The sequence below is a fragment of the Heptranchias perlo genome, unplaced genomic scaffold, assembly GCF_035084215.1.
Source record: "Heptranchias perlo isolate sHepPer1 unplaced genomic scaffold, sHepPer1.hap1 HAP1_SCAFFOLD_1390, whole genome shotgun sequence".
NCBI classification, from domain to species: Eukaryota; Metazoa; Chordata; class Chondrichthyes; order Hexanchiformes; family Hexanchidae; genus Heptranchias; species Heptranchias perlo.
In genome coordinates this window covers 35001-40099 of record NW_027138636.1, presented here as the reverse complement: position 1 = coordinate 40099, position 5099 = coordinate 35001, and the positions used below count along the sequence as shown (strand labels likewise).

The following is a 5099-nucleotide window of genomic DNA, read 5'->3' as shown; positions in this document are numbered from 1 at the left end:
TCGAAGCCCGGTCCTGACCACGAGACCACCGGGGAGAGTTGCCTCAAGTCCCTGAGGGACCTGGACACGAGGCCGAATACACACGCACGCCTGCTGCACTGGCAGCAGCGACCAACAGGGGGCTGACCGGCTGATCCTTCCCTTTCACAGGCAGGCTTTTGGCCCTCGCTCAAACGACAAAGGTGTTCAGAAGGAAGTGCTGGGGGGAAGGCAGGCAGGGAGGGACGGACACAGGGAAGTCCGCACAAAACAGGTCCCCTGGAACCTCTGACCCAGAAAACCGGGTTCCTGGTGAAAGCAGTCCTGCCATTGACAGGAGAATGGACAGGGCCCGGCAGCTTGAGACACATCTTTCTTTCAATAAGCAAGTTCTTTTTAAAAAAGTTTCCTTCCACAGCAGCTCTGAGTGAGAGAGAGAGAGAGAGAGACACTGACTCGCTGACTGATACTGACACCGACACACACACACACACACACACACACACACACACACACACACACATATTATTTATTATTATTTTTAATTAATTTTTGGAACAGGGAGATGGACTAGGGGCTTGCTCTGTCCACTCTACGCATCGACCCAGTATTGCAGTGTTTCTGGGAACGGTGCAGCTCCCCGTGGGGAGATATTCAAAAGGAAAAACAGCTCTTTCCCAGTGTCTCTGTGTGTGTGTGTGTGTGTGTGTGTGTGTGTGTGTATTATTACTGAGAATAAAGCTGATATCTCTCTCTCTCTCTCTCTCTCTCTCTCTCTCTCTCACTCAGAGCTGCTGTGGAAGGAAACCGTTTTAAAAAGACCTTTCTCAGCTCAGTGGTATTTTTTTCTTCTCCAAGGCTGAGTGCCGCTCGCACGTAGCGATATAATTCAAAGTGCAAAATAACTTGGCGTCGTTGACTTTAAACAAGCAGGGTCTGCTTCCAAATGAAAGCTGCGCTCCCGAACTGGACTGACTGACTGACTGTCTGTCTGTCTGTCTGTCTGTTTGTCAAGGGGTGGAAAAGGCGGCGGTGGTGGTGAGGGTGGAGCTTTACGCTCAGGAGGGGAGACTTTCTTTCAGAGGTGCCAATTAATCTGCAGCAGAAAGCCATCCCCCCCGACCGGGATTCGAAGCCCGGTCCTGACCACGAGACCACCGGGGAGAGTTGCCTCAAGTCCCTGAGGGACCTGGACACGAGGCCGAGGACACACGCACGCCTGCTGCACTGGCAGCAGCGACCAACAGGGGGCTGACCGGCTGATCCTTCCCTTTCACAGGCAGGCTTTTGGCCCTCGCTCAAACGACAAAGGTGTTCAGAAGGAAGTGCTGGGGGGAAGGCAGGCAGGGAGGGACGGACACAGGGAAGTCCGCACAAAACAGGTCCCCTGGAACCTCTGACCCAGAAAAACGGGTTCCTGGTGAAAGCAGTCCTGCCATTGACATGACAATGGACAGGGCCCGGCAGCTTGAGACACATCTTTCTTTCAATATGCAAGTTCTTTTTAAAAAAGTTTCCTTCCACAGCAGCTCTGAGTGAGAGAGAGAGAGAGAGAGAGAGAGAGACACTGACTCACTGACTGATACTGACACCGACACACACACACACACACACACACACACACACACACACATATTATTTATTATTATTTTTAATTGATTTTTAGAACAGGGAGATGGAATAGGGGCTTGCTCCGTCCACTCCACGCATCGACCCAGTATTGCAGTGTTTCTGGGAACGGTGCAGCTCCCCGTGGGGAGATATTCAAAAGGAAAATCAGCTCTTTCCCAGTGTCTCTGTGTGTGTGTGTGTGTGTGTGTGTGTGTGTATTATTACTGAGAATAAAGCTGATATCTCTCTCTCTCTCTCACTCAGAGCTGCTGTGGAAGGAAACCTTTTTAAAAAGAACTTTCTCAGCTCAGTGGTATTTTTTTCTTCTCCAAGGCTGAGTGCCGCTCGCACGGAGCGATATAATTCAAAGTGCAAAATAACTTGGCGTCGTTGACTTTAAACAAGCAGGGTCTGCTTCCAAATGAAAGCTGCGCTCCCGAACTGTACTGACTGTCTGCCTGTCTGTCTGTCTGTCTGTTTGTCAAGGGGAGGAAAAGGTGGCGGTGGTGGTGGTGAGGGTGGAGCTTTACGCTCAGGAGGGGAGACTTTCTTTCAGAGGTGCCAATTAATCTGCAGCAGAAAGTCATCCCCCCCCCGACCGGGATTCGAAGCCCGGTCCTGACCACGAGACCACCGGGGAGAGTTGCCTCAAGTCCCTGAGGGACCTGGACACGAGGCCGAGGACACACGCACGCCTGCTGCACTGGCAGCAGCGACCAACAGGGGGCTGACCGGCTGATCCTTCCCTTTCACAGGCAGGCTTTTGGCCCTCGCTCAAACGACAAAGGTGTTCAGAAGGAAGTCCTGGGGGGAAGGCATGGAGGGACGGACACAGGGAAGTCCGCACAAAACAGGTCCCCTGGAACCTCTGACCCAGAAAACCGGGTTCCTGGTGAAAGCAGTCCTGCCCCGCCCTGCCATTAACATGACAATGGACAGGGCCCGGACCAGGCGCAGCGGACGGTAGCGAGCAGTCGGAGGGTGAAAATCCGCCAGTGGGTGAAAAGGAGAGCCGTGCGGTGAGAGGAGGCGGAAAGCGGTTCGCAGACTTTCGCTGTACCTCCGGCGGGCAGCGCCGCACCTCCGAGCGCTCGGTACCGTCCGCTGCGCCTCGTCCTGCCGCACGCGACGAGCCGTCCCCGGAGGAAATCGGCCTCGGCCTTCCTGAGATATCAGTCTCCAGGTGGGACAGAAAAACCGGGGGCCCCCGGCTCGCTTTCGGCGGCCCGCTAGTCGACTTCCCGTCGTGCGAACGCGATCCTTCCGGTACCCTTCGGTGCCCCTTGCCCGACTCTAGCTCCGGTGGTAAAGCGGAGTCGGTCGGTCTGACGGCCGCCGAGTTAGCAGGCGGAAAGCGGTTTGCAGCCTTTCGCTGTACCTCCGGCGGGCAGCGCCGCACCTCCGAGCGCTCGGTACCGTCCGCTGCGCCTCGTCCTGCCGCACGCGACGAGCCGTCCCCGGAGGAAATCGGCCTCGGCCCTCCTGAGATATCAGCCTCCATACGGGCGTCACAAATCAGTGGACATGGTCAGCTGCAAAGCAGTGTCATTACAACCTTTCATAAACGACAGGGCAGCACTGCACTGCACTGCACTGCACCCCACACTACATCACACTTGCCTGCCTGCCTGCCAGCCTGCCGCTGCCTACTCTCACCAGCGGACCAAAGTGAGGATAACACCCCGAAGCAAGCATCTCCCTTGCCGCCCACCAGCCCACACCAATCCCCTTGCCTGCCTCCCACAAATTCCACCAGCGAGGCAAAGTGAAAATCAACCCCCAAAAAACGCACTCCACACCGGCCATCGCCCGCTATACACCCCCCCTGGGGTGAATATTAAGCCCGAGAACACCGACTGTAACCAACCGCAGTGAAAAGTTGAAGTGGCAACTCATTAACCAGATTTACACTTGGCAACTCATAAACCAAATGAACAAAAAATCTGGTTAATGAGTTGCCCAAAATAAATCTGGTTAATGAGTTGCCACTTCAACTTTTCACTGCGGTTGGTTACAGTCGGTGTTCTCGGGCTTAATATTCACCCCGGGGGGGGGGGGTGGGTGATTCTGGGGGTAGTGTCCGGGAGGGTGAGCCTTTTATTCGGCAGGAGGCGTGTGGGGAAATCATCAACCTGTCAGACGATGAGTTGTCACAAATGCCATTGCTTAATGAAAGCTGCGCTCCCGAACTGGACTGACTGTCTGTCTGTCTGTCTGTCTGTCCGTTTGTCAAGGGGAGGAAAAGGCGGTGGTGGTGGTGGTGAGGGTGGAGCTTTACGCTCAGGAGGGGAGACTTTCCTTCATGCCAATTAATCTGCAGCAGAAAGTCATCCCCCCCCGACTGGGATTCGAAGCCCGGTCCTGACCACGAGACCACCGGGGAGAGCTGCCTCAAGTCCCTGAGGGACCTGGACACGAGGCCGAGGACACACGCACGCCTGCTGCACTGGCAGCAGCGACCAGCAGGGGGCTGACCGGCTGATCCTTCCCTTTCACAGGCAGGCTTTTGGCCCTCGCTGAAACGACAAAGGTGTTCAGAAGGAAGTCCTGGGGAGGAGGGAGGGAGGCAGGGAAATCAGCACAAAGCAGGTCCCCTGGAATCTCACACCTGCGTCCCAGAAAACAGGTCTCCTGGTCAAAGCAGTCCTGCCCCGTCCTGCCATTAACGTGACAATGGACAGGGCCCGGCAGCTTGAGACACATCTTTTTTTCAATATGCAAGTTCTTTTTAAAAAGGTTTCCTTCCACAGCAGCTCTGAGTAAGAGTGAGAGAGAGAGAGAGAGAGAGAGAGACTGACACTGACACTGACACACACACACACACACACACACCGTCTCCCATCCGATTGGTGGACTATGGGATTGAAAATCGAACTTTGAGTTTCAATGCAGGGGGGAGAGCGCGAACGCAGCCCCTCCCAACTACCACACGCGCGTTGTTGTTGTTGTAATATAGAACTGCAAGTTGCCGTTGTCGTGGTCGTTTCGAATCAGCACAAAGTAGGTGCCTCCCTGGAATGTCACACCTGCGTCCCAGAAAACAGGTCTCCCGGTCAAAGCAGTCCCGCCCCCGCCCTGGGATTAACATGACAACGGACAGGGCCCAGTCAGGGAGCAGCTTGAGAGACACCTTTCAATAGGCGCTTCTGAAACATTAACGCCTTGTTTCTTCCGACAGTTTAACCAGCGATTAACATGACAACGGACAGGGCCCAGTCAGGGAGCAGCTTGAGAGACGTCTTTCAATAGGCGCTTCTGAAACATTAACGCCTTGTTTCTTTCGACAGTTTAACCAGCCTTTAACACGCCTTGTGTTTTTATTTCCCATTTCCAGCCAGCCAGCCAGCCAGCCAGCCAGCCAGCCAGCCGAGCCGAGCCAGCATCTGCAGTATTTTTTTTGATTGGTCTTGCCTGCCGTGGAATGAATGTTTCAACACGAGCTGCTGATTGTCAGCACCTCACCTCTTTCTCAATTGGCCGTTGCAATCTCACTCGCTCGCTCATTGTGA

At 54.5% G+C, this 5099-nt stretch overlaps 2 pseudogenes; both read left to right on the top strand.

Annotated features, from left to right (window-relative positions):
• Positions 1 to 503: 503 nt before the first annotated feature.
• Positions 504 to 620, top strand: LOC137308801 (U2 spliceosomal RNA; annotated as a pseudogene).
• A 993-nt stretch (positions 621 to 1613) lies between these two features.
• Positions 1614 to 1730, top strand: LOC137308791 (U2 spliceosomal RNA; annotated as a pseudogene).
• Positions 1731 to 5099: the final 3369 nt, after the last annotated feature.